General features: G+C 43.0%; 1 pseudogene; it reads left to right on the plus strand.

Moving 5' to 3' along the window:
* LOC131278857 (transmembrane protein 132B-like) overlaps nt 1–14,135 on the plus strand; it is a 16,054-nt pseudogene continuing 1,919 nt past the window's right edge.

Raw genomic sequence — 14,135 nt, forward strand, 5'->3', positions numbered from 1 at the left:
ATGAAGAGCAAAGTGGACACGATTGTGAACTTCACCCACCAGCACTTCACCTCCCAGTTAGAGGTCACCGTCTGGGCCTCCAGACTCCCTCTGCAGATTGAGATCTCGGACCCGGAGCTGAGCCAGATCAAGGGCTGGAGGATCCCAGTGGCCCCCAGCAGAAGGTAGGAGGCCGAGAGTAGAAGCGCTCTCGGAGAGGTCGTGTGCCTGCTGCCCCATCGAGCCAGATCTTGGTGGTGGGGAGGGGTGGGCCGGCCCTTGGGGAAGCAGTGTCCACAGGTACCAGCAGACCGGGCTTGGGGTCAGATGGACCTGACCTGGCTCCTTACTAGCACTTTAGCCTGAGAAAATGATGAGACTAAAAATAGTATTTACCCCATAGTGTAGTGGTTAGGATTAAGTAAAATAATGCCCAAGAATCACTTCCAAGCAGGATGTAGTCATCTTCATTCCTCATCTCTCCGTTATTCATTCCAATGTTATTCTCAGTTCCCTGCTTGTAAATGTCACACCACATCCATGGAGTGCAGTCTTATAGTCAAGAATGCAGGCTTTCGAGTAAGGCTGCCTGGCTTTTGACCCTGGCTTTGCCGCTCACAGTGTGTGATCTTGGACAAGTTACTTAACCTCAGTTTTCTTATCTACAAATTGGAAATAATATTACTGAATAGTTTTTCCCAAGAATTCTTAGAAGTGATACCTATTGTCATAGGTAGAATTCCAATGAGGGGCCCCAGAGAGCTCCTTCCCCTGGTGTTCAGTCAACACTAATCTGGTATGGCTGTGATGGGGTTTTTACAGGTGTGATTAAAACCCCAGGTCCTTTAAGACTTGAGACTTGAAAGTTCTCCAGGTGGGCCTGACCCAACTCTTGCACTCATTAGAAACAGAAGGTCTTCTCCAGATGGCAGCAAAAAGGGAAGTCAGAGAGATTCAAGGTGAGAGACTAACTTGATTCGCCCTTGCTGGCATTGGAGAGGGAGGAGGCCACGTGCTGTGGGATGAGGGCAGTCGTTAGGAGCTAAGCACAGGCTCTGCCTGCCCCCCAGCCAGAAGCAGAAACCTCAGGCCTACAGCCATAAGAAACTGAGTTCTGCCAACACTCTGAATGAACTTGGAAGCTGATTCTTCCCTGGCATCTCCAGGTAAGTGCACAGCCAGGCCGGCACCTTGATTTCAGCCTTTTTTTTTCCACCATGATGCCAAAGGGAAACACTCCCAGTGGTTTTTTTTTTTAAATTTTTTTCTTTATTAGAGATGTTGTGGGCTTACAGAACAATCATGAATAAATACAGGATACCCATATACCACCCTATTATTAATTCCTTGCATTGGTTTTGAACATTTGTTACAATTGACGAGAGTGCATGTTTATAATTATACTATTAACTAGAGTCCATGGTTTAGGGTTCACTGTTTGTGCAGAGTAGTTCTATGGATTCTTAAAACATTTTTATTCTGTTGCCATATATACAATCTAACATTTCCCCATTTAATCACATTCAGATAAATATTTCAGTGCTGTTAATTACATTTGCAATACTGTGCTCCCATCACCACCATCCATTACTAAAACATTTCCATCATTCCAGACAGGAACCCTGTATTTAACTTCCTATTAAGCCTTGCTTTCCCATTCCCTATCCCCACCCCATCACCTGGTAACCTATATTCTAGTTCTGACTATATAAGTTTGTTTATTCTAATTGTTTCAAATCAATGAGATTATATAGTATTTGTCATTTTGTGTCTGGCTTACTTCACTCAACATAATATCTTCAAGGTTCATCCATGTCATTGCATATATCAGGAACTCATTTCTTTCTACGGCTGAACAGTATTCCATTGTATATCTACCACATTTTATTTATCCATTCATTGGATGATAGACACTTGGTTCGCTTCCATCTTTTGGTAATTGTGAATAATGCTGCTGTAAAGATCAGTGTGCAAATATCTGTTTGAGTCTCTGCATTCAATTCTTTTGGGTATATACCTAGTAGTGGGATTGCCAGATCATATGGTAGTTCTATACTTAGCTTTCTGAGGAACTGCCAAACTGTTTTCCACAATTGTTCCACCATTGTACATTGCCACCAGCAAAGAATGAGTGTTCCTATTTCTCTGCATCCTCTCTAACACTTGAAATTTTCAATTAAAAAAAAAATAGCCATTCTAATGGGTGTAAAATAGTATCTCATTGTGGTTTTGATTTGTATTTCCCTGGTGGTTAATGATGTTGAGCATCTTTTCATGCATTTTCTAGCCATTTGTAAATCCTCTTTGGAGAAATGTCTATTCAAGTTGTTTTGTCCATATTTTAACTGGGTTGGTTGTCTTTTTGTTGTTAAGTTGAATGATTTCTTTATATATTCTGGATATTAAACCTTTATCAGATATGTGGTTTCCAAATATTTTCTCCCATTGTGTAGTTTGTCGTTTTGCTTTCAGGATAAAATCCTTTGATGCACAAAAAATTATTTTGACGAGGTCTCATTTATCTATATTTTCTTTGCTGTCTGTGCCCTAGGTATGAAGCCTAAGAAACCATTGCCTAATGCAAGGTTTTGAACATGTTTACCTCCTTTTCTTCTAGGGGTATGATAGTTCTAGCTCTTATATTTATGTTTTTGAACTATTTTTGCATGGATTTTTGCATAAAGTGTGATTTCTGCCTTTTGAGACCCTATGCAGAGATCTCAACTGAGCCTCTCTGGACCCCTTTATTATTATGTTTTCTAAACTTTTTGATCATAGTAACATGTACAACTCAAAATTTCCCATTTTTAGCCACATTCAAGTGGCATTTCAAGTTGTTCAGTGGTATTAATTTACATTCACAATATTGTGCTGAAATCATCACAGTTACTGCCCAGCTTTCTGACCTATAGAACTGTTCTAAGCCAGTACATGTGTGGTAATTTTTTAAATGTTGCAAAAGAAAACTGATAGATGCGTTGTTTCCTAGTGCTGTTGTGCTGCTGTAACAAACACCTAAATGTGAGAGAGTGCCTTTGACATCAGGCTGTGGGTTAAGGCTGTAAGAACGATAGTAAAAGCCTCAAACACCTTGAACAGACAGTGATCAGAAATGCGGGTGTTAAAGATGCTGCTTTAACAGGCTGCAGAACAAAGTGAGCAGCATTTTAGAGAAATCCTAAATCGTTTCAGAGAAAGCATAAATCATTGTGAATTAGCTGTTACTAGAAACTTAGACTTTAAAAATGTTTCTGAATGAGCAAATTCATAGAGTCAGAAACTAGAATACAGAATATTAGGGGCTGAGGTGGGGATCGGGAATGGGGAGTTAATTCTTAACAGGTGCAGAGTTTCTGTTTGGGGTGACAGAAGTTTTGGTAATGTATGGTGATGATGGTAACACAATATTGTGGATGCAGTTACCATCACTGAATTATATATAAGAATGTCATTAAAAGGGTAAATTTTAAGTGGTATGTTGTTGCTAGAACATAAAAAATTTAAAAAAACAACCATAAGACTATACAATACAGTGAATCCTGATGCAAACTATGGCTAAAGATAATTCTGCAATTTTAATGCTGTTCTCTCATCAGCTGTAACAAAGGTACCACACTGATGTGGAATGTAGATGGAGCAGGTATGTGGGAACTCTATTTTATGCATGATCTTTCTGTAAACTACAGCTTTTCTTAGAAAACAGCAACAGCAACAAACAAAACCAAAACAATGCCAAGAGTTCAGAAGGAAGTGAGGAACCATGTTAGTGGAAACTGGAGGAAGGTGGACCCTTGTTGTGTTCTGACAGGATGTTTAATGAAGTTGTGTCCTGTGGTCCCGTGAAAAGAAAATGAAGTTTGAGGTTTAGCTGGGGAGATTTCCAAGCAATGTTTTGAAAGTGCATCTTGGTTTCTTGTAGCTGCTTTTAGTAAAATGCAAGAGGAGAGATAATTTTTAAAGATTCAAGGACCTGATGATGTTGGAAATTCTAAGCCTATCCACATGGCAAAAGATGTAGAAATTAAGGCATTCACTGTCAGGAAAGCACGCTCGAAAGAAAAGTCAGTGATTTGGCTGTCATATCCTTTGCTGATGCCTGAAGGTTTATAACTTTCACCTGATGAAACACAAGATCTAAAATTCTTATCATTAGAACCCAGGCAGACCCAGGTGGGTGATACTGTCTCGTAAGCCTATTATCTCCCAACCTTCTGCCTGTCCTAGGTATATAAGTCAGCCAAAGGGATGCTGATGCCAAGGACCAGAAATCTGTTGGGTTTTATAAAGGGTGTATATTTGGGGCAGAAGCTTACAGATACCAGGCCCTAAAGAGTCCAACTCAAGGTACCATAAGAGGTACTTTCTCACCAAAGTCATTTGCCATGTTTTGAGCAAGATGGCGGGCGATGTCTGCAACAGTGCAGCCTTCCCCTTCCTCTTAAGGCTCCATGGTCCCAGCTTCTTCTGATCTCACCTGTCTCGTTCCCTGGGCTTGTTTTTCTCTGGGCTCAGCTGCAGCCTTATAGGCTGTCAGGCTCATTCTCTTCCCAGGACTCTGCTGTGTATACAGAGTTGTCTCTCTTCCTTTATGTTCTTTCCCTCTGTATTTATTTCCTGGGGCTCCAGCATCAAAACTCAAACTCTCTCTTCTGCCGTGTCGTTTTCTCTGTCCATCCCCACCCAGCAATGGGGCAGGAACTCGACCATCCTATTGATGTGGCCCATTCAAAGCCTTAGTCATAATTTAATCAAGTAGAAGTGAAACCTCTGAATCTACTGCAATCTAATATGCCCAGAAGAACAGACCAGTTTATAAACACAATCCATTATCTATTTTTGGAATTCATAAACCATGCAAACTGCCACACTAGGGAAATATAGTCCTTCAGAAATTGACGAGCCTGCATGGTGCCTGGGGCTTGAAACAAAGCAGAACAGTACTACAAGGACTCTAAAAACCAAATTTTAATTAAAACCAAAAGCAACAAAATTAGGTCAGCATCTACATGCTAAACCTAAACTAGGTGACTGGTGGCTATAATGGATTTCAGTAGGCTGTTGTATCTCCTATATAATATCCAAAATGTTCAGAATACAATTAAAATGATTTTGCAAACCAAGAACTAGAATATTTGAGAAAAGAGTCAATCAATGCCAGTTCCCAGATGAACCAAATGTTGGAATGATCTAAAAGGATTTTAGGCAGAATAAAAAACATTCTTCCATGAGTATATACCAATCTCCTTGAACAAATGAAAAAATAGAAAATGCCAGCAAAGAAGTAGAATTTAAAAAAAACAACAATAGTAAATTATAGAACTGAAAAATACAGTAACCAAAATTAAAAAAATCCTACTGGATGAGCTCAAGAATAGAGGATAAAAATCAGTGAATTTGAGAACATTTCCATAGAATGTACTCAATATGAACAACAGAGAGAATATAGGCTCAAAAGAAATGAATAGATCATCAGGGATTTGTAAGACAATAGCACAAGATCTAAAATTCTGTTATTAGAACCCCAGAAGGAGAGGAGAAAGAGTGTAGGACTGAAAATGTATTTGAAGGAATAATGGATGGAAACTCTCCAAGTATGGAAAAGGCATAAACCTACATATTCAAGAAGCTGAGGGAATGCCACAAAGGATAAACCCAAAGAAATCCATGTCAAGACACATCATAATTAAATTTCTGAAAATTAAAATGAAAATAATCTTTAAGGCATTCATAGAAATGATGCATTACCAATAGGGATTTGAATGAAGCAAACTTCTCACTTGAAACCATGTAACCAAGTTACATAACATTTTTCAAGTACTGAAAGAAAACTATCAATGGTGAATTCTGTGTCTGGCTAAAGTATCCTTCTGAAATGAAGGGAAAATAGAGACATTCTCAGAATAAAAACAAAACAAAACAAAACACTAAGAGAACTTGTTTCTGAGAGACCCACCCTTAAGAAATTCTCTAAAAAAATTCACTAAAAAAAAATGATAGAATGAGAAGGTTTGGACATTAAAAAAGGAAAGGATAATAAAAGCTGGGTGAAAATAGTAGTAAACATGATAAATTATCACAAATTTCTTAAGTATTTGATAGTTGAAGCAAAAATGGTAACACCAGCTGATATGACACTTAGTTGTACAGAAGAGATACTTGAAACAATTACGTTTTATAAATGGGGATGATGAAAAGACTTAAATGGAAGTAAGGTATGTGTACTTCACTCTTAGTGGTGAGACATTGGTATCAGTAGGCTGTGCAGAATATTTAAAAAGTTGTTCAAGTAACCCACAGGAGGGCAACAAAAGACAAATAGGGACCCAACAAAGGAGCAACAGACAGAAAACAGTGAAACACCAGACTTAAGCTGTAAAATATCATGATGACTTTAAATGCGAATGGTCTCAATGTACCTATTAAAAGTCAGTGATTGAGAATGGATGATAAATAAGATACAAGTATATCCTGTCAGCAAGAAACTACCTGCAAACAAAACTTGAGTGGGTCAAAAGTAAAAGAATGGAAAGAGCTATATTGTAAAAAAAATCCTTAGAAAAAATTAACAGAGTTGCAATCATACAGATTATGTTCTCTGACCATAATGAAATCAACCAAGAATTCAGTATTAGAAAGATAACAGGTAAATCTCCAAACACTTGGAAGTTATTCAACATTTATAAATAACTCATGGTCAAAGAGAAATATTAAATGAAATAAAAATTACATAGAATTGAATTAAAATTAAAGTATATTACAAAATTTTATGCAAAGATATAAAGCACTGCTGAGAGAAATTAATTACATTGTTAGCAAAGAAGAAAGGCCTCTTTTCAGTAATCTTAGGTTCATACTTCAAGAGCAAGCACAAGGAAGGAAATAAAAGAGCAGAAATCAAAGAAAGTGAAGATATACAAACAGTATAAGAAATCAATGAAACTAAAAGCTTGTTCTTTGAAACAATCAATGAAATTGATAAACCTTTAGCAAGACTGACAAAGATAAAAACAGAAAACATGCGTCATCAATATCAGGAATGAAACATGGATTATCAATATAGAGCCAGCAGCCAACTAAAGGATAAGGAAATTCTAGAAGAAATGGACTATTTTCTCAAAAACCACAAACTCCCAGCACTTAACCAGGGTGCTATAGATTATCTGAACAGTCCTATAACCATTAAAGAAATTGATTCCATAATTAAGAAGTTCCCAAGAAACAACTCCCCGGGGCCCAAGTTATTTCAGTGGAGAATTTTACCAGACATTTAAAGTAGAATTAATGCTAATTTTGCAGTCTCTTCCAAAAATTAGAAGAGGAAATAATTCCAAACACATTTTAAGAAATGACTATTATCCTGATAGCAAAACCAAACAAACATGGTCTTCTTCCCCAAAGAAAACCACAAACTAGTATCTCTCATGAAATCAGATACACAAACTCCCCCCAAAAATTAGGAAATTGAATCCTGTAATGTATTAAAAGAAGTATGCAGCATGACCAAGTAGGATTTATTCACAAGACTAGTTCATCATTTGAAAATCAATGTAATCCACATTATCAAAAGGCTAAAGAAGAAAATTATATCAGTTGATGTAGAGAAATCACTTGAAAGAACTCAACACCTTTCCATGAAATAAACACTTCAGTCAATTAGTAATAGGGGGAGTTTCTTTAACTTGATAAAGAATATGTACAAAAACCTACAGTTCACACCATACTTAATGGTGAAAGACTGAATCCTTTCCCTCTAAGATTAGGATCAAGGCAAAGATGTGTCCACTCTCACACTTATTCAGGGTAGTTCTGGAAGTTGCAGCCAGCACATTCAAGCAAGAACAGGTCATAAAAGGCATACAGACTATAAAAGAAGAAATAAAACTGTCTCTCTTTGTAGATGATATGATTGTGTAGAAAATCTACCAAAAATATCTGGTAGAACAAATAAGTTAGTTCAGCAAAGCAACAAGATATAAGAAAAACATAGAAAAATTAATGACCTTTCTATATAGTAACATTGAACATGTGAGAACCTAAATTAAAAACACAATACCATTTGCAATTACACCAAAGAAAATGAAATATATAGTAATGTAACACAACATACAGGATCTGTATGTTGAAAATTGCAATCTAAAGAGATCTAAATGTACGTCAAGGTATACCATGTTCACATTTATACTAAAATCAGCCAAAAGGACCACAAACTTAAATGTAAAACACAAAACAATAAAACTTTTAGAAATAAATGTAGGAGAAAATCTTCAGATATAGGGCTAGGTAAAGAGTTCTTAGATTTGATACCATAAGCTTGAATCATGAGAGGGAAAATGATAAATTGGACCTCATCAAAACTGTAAACGTTTCCTCTGAGAAAGACTATGTTAATAGGAGGAAAAAATAGTTTGTACACTGGGAGGAAATGTTTGGAAACCATATATACTACAAGGGACTGCATATAGAATATTAAAAGAACTTGTACAGTTCAACAGTAAACAATTCAACAGTGTGCACAAGACATGGACAGACATTTTACTGAAGATGATATGCAGAGCACAAATAAGCACATGAATAGGTGTTCAACATCAGTAGACATTAGGGAAATACAAATTAAAACTGCAATAAGATACCACGACACACCTATCAGAATGACTGAAATGAAAAATAGTGGTGTTTCCAAATGAGGTAAGGCTATGGAGAAACTGGGTCACTCATCCGTGCTGTGGGGAGTGTAAAATCGCACAGCCTTCTGAAAACAGTTCGGCAGTTTTCTTTTCAAACTATACATTCCCTTACCATACATTACCTCAAATATAGTCTTTCGCATTTATCCCAGAGAAATGAAAACTTACGTTCACTCAAAAACTTGTGTACAAACGTTCATGGCAGCTCTATCTGTAATATCCCACACTGGAATCAACCCACATGTCCTTCAGTGGATGGATGAGTGAGGAACTGTGGAAAGCTAAATGATGGGATACGACTCAGCAGTGAAACGAGTGAACTATTAAGGGAACTATCTAGGATGGAGCTCCAGGGAATTATGCTGAGGGAAAAATGTTAGCTTCAAAAGGTGACATCCCATATAATTCCATTTACTCTGACATTCTGCAGAGACCAAAATTACAGAAATGGAAAACAGACAAGCGATTGCCCTGGGCTAACAGTGGGGAATGACGATATGAAGGGGCAGGATGAGGGAGTGGTGGAGAGAAATGGAACAGATCTGCATCTTGATTATGGTGGTGGTTACATGGGATAAAACTGCAAAGAGCCACACAGCAATTGGTCAGTGGTCCCCAGAACTTTCAGGGTGGTGGGATGACGTGCTGTAGAGAGTGGGTGTAAGGAGTCAGATGGAGCGGACCCAAATCTGCAGTTTCCCGTGAGGAGGCTGCACACCTCACCACGCTGAGCCTGGTTTTCTCCGTGTGAACACAGGACCATATTTCATGGCTAATGTGAAACGAAGGGGGTCAGCTATAAAGTGGGAGACAACAAGCAGGGGGTGCAGACGGCCTGGCTGGGCCCTGCCTGAGCAGGCGACTCCTGCTGACTTCAGCGGAGGCACCCCAGGGGTGGCCTCCTCGTCCGCCCCCTCGGGGCTCTTGTGGAGGTCAGATGCCTCATGTCACGCATGTGGTGAGCCCCCAGGATTCCAGAGCCTTGGGCCTGGGCCTTCACACGGAGACGTCAGTCATGCCCCTCCTTCCCTGACACAGCTCCCCACCCTGGAGGGTCACGGGGAGGCGGCAGTCCCCCGCCAGGCCCGGTCAGGACAGCACGCAGGGCGGGGCTGTTTTGGGAGGAGGCAGATGGGATGTCAGGGGGGTGTGGATAGCAGGCCTCAGGGGAGGGCCTCGGCTGGGTGGGCCAGGCTGGTGTGCTCAGGGGGGAAGGAGAAGCGGGCGGGGCAGTGGAGGCGCCCTGCTCATCCCAGGCAGCCTGCCTCGCAGCAGCTTCGCGCCTCCAGCAGGGATTTCAGGGGAGAGCAGGGAGGTGGGAGGGGAGAGGTGCCCTGCCGCCTTCAGGACCGTGAGCTCCGAGGGGCCTTCTCTGCCAGATGTGGAGCGCCCCAGCCCAGGAGGAGGCTGGACCTGAAAGCGGCCCAGCTGGGATTCAAGGGCCGGCTTTGAGGGAATTCCCAGGGGCCCTTCCCCGCTGCCCTCACGCCTGGGCCTGTTGGATCCTCAGGCAAGTGGTTATTTTCATTCGTGAGGTGAGGGGTGGGGTGCCTGAGTGGAGGCCACGCAGGGAGGCGTGTGTGCCAGGGGGCCCTGAGCCTCCGCAGAGCTGCAGCACCTACTCTCCAGTTCGTTGACTTACCCAGGTCAGCTGACAGGGAGGTGAGGATGGTCAACCACCGCACCAGGGAACGGAGAGCGTCTACAGCTGCAAGCAGGAGAATCCCATCATCAGCCGTGGGATCTGAGCCCCCTCTCGACTTAGAGGTGGAGGGGACATCACCACCCCAGGGTGCTCAGGATGGAGGAATGAAATAAGGATTAGAGTGGACTTGCTGGTATTCTACTATAGAACTACTGTGACTCTAGCAATGGAAGAAATTGTAGCATTGATGTGGAGACAGTGGTCACGGGAGTTCCTGAGGGCCAGGAGAGGGAAAAAGTTGTGATATGGGGGCATTTTCAGGACTTGGAGGTGTCCTCCATGATGTTGCAGGGACAGATGCTGGACAGAATATATCCTGCTGTAACCCACTGAATGGACTGGGGGAGAGTGTCAACTCCAACGTAAACTATAATCCATGCTATGTAGCCGTGCTCCAAAATGTACTCATCAAATGCAGTGGATGTACCACACTAATGAAAGAAGTTGCTGAAATAAGGGGGTAGGGTGGGGAGTGGGTTGTATGGGAACCTCTTATATTTTTTAATGTAACATTTTGTGTGATATATGTATCTTTTAAAAAAAAATGGAAAGAAAAAAAAAAGGCCAGCAGACAGTCCTCCAGGCAGAGTCACCCTCCCCTCAGGCCCAAGGTTCTGCCTCTGTCACCCGCAGGGAATTATTTTAGAATGACAAACCTGCAGGACCCAGAGGGCAAGGGCAGGGCCTCTGCCTGCCGGTGCTGGCCCTCCTGCCTTCCTGGCCCGGGTCCTCTGCAGGCCTGCTCCCGGCTCCCATGGCCCAGGCTGCTAGCAGCCCCCGAGGCGCACAGCGATCCCCAAGAGGAACTTCGGACAGACGGGCGGTGAAACCACGGGCCAGCAGGTCGGGCAGGCACAAGGGCCGTTTCATTGCTTTCCGTGTGTCGCGTGAAGCTGAAAAATGAGGGTGTGAAACTGGGCAGTGGCAGGGCTGATTCTTTTTGGCGCGTTTGCTTCCAGGCCCACCCGGGAAAGCGAGGACGAGGACGACGAGGAGAAGAGAGGGAGAGGCTGCTCCCTGCAGTACCAGCACGCCACAGTCCGTGTCCTGACCCAGTTCGTGGCCGAGTCGCCCGAGTTAGGGCAGCTCACCTACATGCTGGGGCCCGACTGGCAGCTGGACATCACCAGCCTCGTGACCGAGTTCATGAAAGTGGAGGAGCCGAGAATTGCTAAGCTGGAGGATGGCCGGACCCTGGTGGGGCGAGAGCCGGGGATAACCACGGTGCAGGTACAGCCGGGCCCCTCCTGCTGCTGCTGCCCCTGGTGCCAGGCGGCACGAGGGCACCTGCAAGGATGCTGTTGTGCGGGCGGTGTGCATGTGGGTGTGCCAGGTGCATGCGTGCAACCGGCATGTGTGCGAGGGGATCAGGAGAGGAGCAGGAGGAGCAGCAGTGCTCATTGAGGCTGATAATCTAAGCTCAAAATGATTTTTGCATTTTAGGGAGAATTGAGATATCTAATTTCTTTTACCAGTGAAAATGAAATTAAACACACATTGTAAGCAATTGTTTCCCCCATATGATACTCTACTTTCTTCATATCACAAATGGAAGGCTGTGGAACCTATGAGACCTAGTTTTTTTCTATCCTTGAAGTTTAACCATTTAGCTGTTATACTTTGAACAGTGGATAAAAAAGTTTAAAAACAATGTATTTGCACTAAATATAAAAACATCCATAGTTAAGTGCTTTCTATTTCATAATTATAGTAAAACTATTTTTTCTAGCCAATTTTGACAGGATAATTATGCAGAAATGTCGCAACATAATCTTTTCCTCCAAATTAAAAATATTCCTGTTCACGTTAATTAAGTCACATTTTGAATTTTGCAAATAAGTTCATTTTTGACAAAGCTGGATGATAAGTTTTTTTTTTAAGATTTATTTTGTATATATTTGTCTCCCCTCCCCAGTTGTCTGTTCTCTGTGTCCATTTGCTTTGTGTTCTTTTGTGTCCACTTGTATTCTTGTCAGTGGCACCGGGAATCAGTGTCTCTTTTTCGTTCCATCATCTTGCTACGTCAGCTCTCCTTGTGTGTGCTGCCATTCTTGGGCAGGCTGCACTTTCTTTTGCGCTGGGCAGCTCTCCTTATGGGACACACCCCTTGCATGTGGGGCTCCCCTACACGGGGGACACCCCTGTGTGGCACAGCACTCCTTGCATGCATCAGCATTGTGCATGGGCCAGCTCCACACAGGTCAAGGAGGCCTGGGGTTTGAACTGCGGACCTCCCATGTGGTAGGTGGATGCCCTATCTGTTGGGCCAAATCCGCTTCCCCATAAGTGTTTTATTATGTATTAATTTTCTATTGCTGTGTCACAAGTTACCACGAACTTAGCACTTTAAAAGAGTACCTGTCATTAGCCCAGAGTTCCACACGTCAGGAAGAAGGCTGAGTGAGCTCCATGGCACCTCCGCTCAGGGTCTCCCAGGGCTGGAATAGAGGTGGCAGTTGGGCAGATTTGCAAGCGGGGGCTTCGAAGAAGAGCTATCCAGACTATTCTCCAGTTTAGGTTGTGAGCAGAATTCAGTTCCTCATGGGAGGGCCCTGTTTCCTTTCAGGATGTCAGCCAAGGACCATTCTCTGTTCCCAGGGGCTCCTGCACCCTGGCTCATCTGCCCCCATCATCAGCCATGGTGTCCAGACTCTGTCCCATGCTTTGAACCTGCCTGACTGCCCCATCTGCCATCAGCCAGGGAGGGGGCTCTGCTTCTAAGGGCTCACATGATTACATTGGACCCATACCTTAAGATCACCTGTGCCTTTTAACAGAACGTAATCACAGGAGTAATCTCTCTAGGCACAGGCTCCAAGACCAGGGCAGGTCGCCCTTGGGGGCCGTTCTAGAAATTCTACCTAGCACGTGCTTTTCTCCAGGTTTCAGTCACCACTGGTTGCAAATTAGATGGTTAATTAGGAGGGCCGGCTCTTCAGGACATCACGGGTCCCTTCCTGCCTTGTTTAACTGGTTTCCCCATTGACGTCACCACGGCCCACGCAGTCATCGTTATATTTCCGTGACGACCACACAGCTGCCCGTCAGAAGGCATGTGAGCAGGGGAAGATGGCTGAGCCTGTTTCAGGTTTACCACATTTCTGTTACTTTCAAAGTATAAGTATTTATTGGGCAAATGTTACTCTTTGAGTGCCCAGTACCCACATGGGCATTTAACTTTTACCAGAGAATATACTACTGCTATTATCACATGAAACAAGGAAAAGACAAGACCAGGGTGGACTTGGTAAAACTCCTTCTTCAGTGGGTAGATGTAACTCAACAATAGCATAGCACATGCCTAAGCCATTCCCGTGAGCACGTTCACTGAGCAGAGAGCTGGGAGAACACACTGAGGGAGATGTCAGTTAAGGAGTTTAAAGTGGCTGCAGGGAGAGGACACACGAGCTTTCCCGCTTGCTTTCGAAGGTTCTCTCGCCTCTCTCTGACTCCATCCTGGCTGAGAAGACAGTGGTTGTCCTGGATGACCGTGTCACCATCACAGACCTGGGCATGCAGCTCGTGGCTGGCTTGTCTCTTTCCCTGCAGCCACACAGAGCAGACAGAAGAGCCATCGTCTCCACAGCAACTGCGCAGGATATTCTTCAAGCCCCCCAGCAGGTGAGCGGCCAGGGGCCCTGTGTCCCTGGTCAGTGGAAATGACATTCTCTCCCTTACCACACCCTGCAGAGAGGATCCCTGCAGTACTTGCAGCGAGGACTGGTGATTCCTGAAGCTTCTTCCCGCTTCTTATCCATTGTGTCTTG

Source organism: Dasypus novemcinctus, chromosome 6 (genome assembly GCF_030445035.2).
Source record: "Dasypus novemcinctus isolate mDasNov1 chromosome 6, mDasNov1.1.hap2, whole genome shotgun sequence".
Taxonomy (NCBI): domain Eukaryota; kingdom Metazoa; phylum Chordata; class Mammalia; order Cingulata; family Dasypodidae; genus Dasypus; species Dasypus novemcinctus.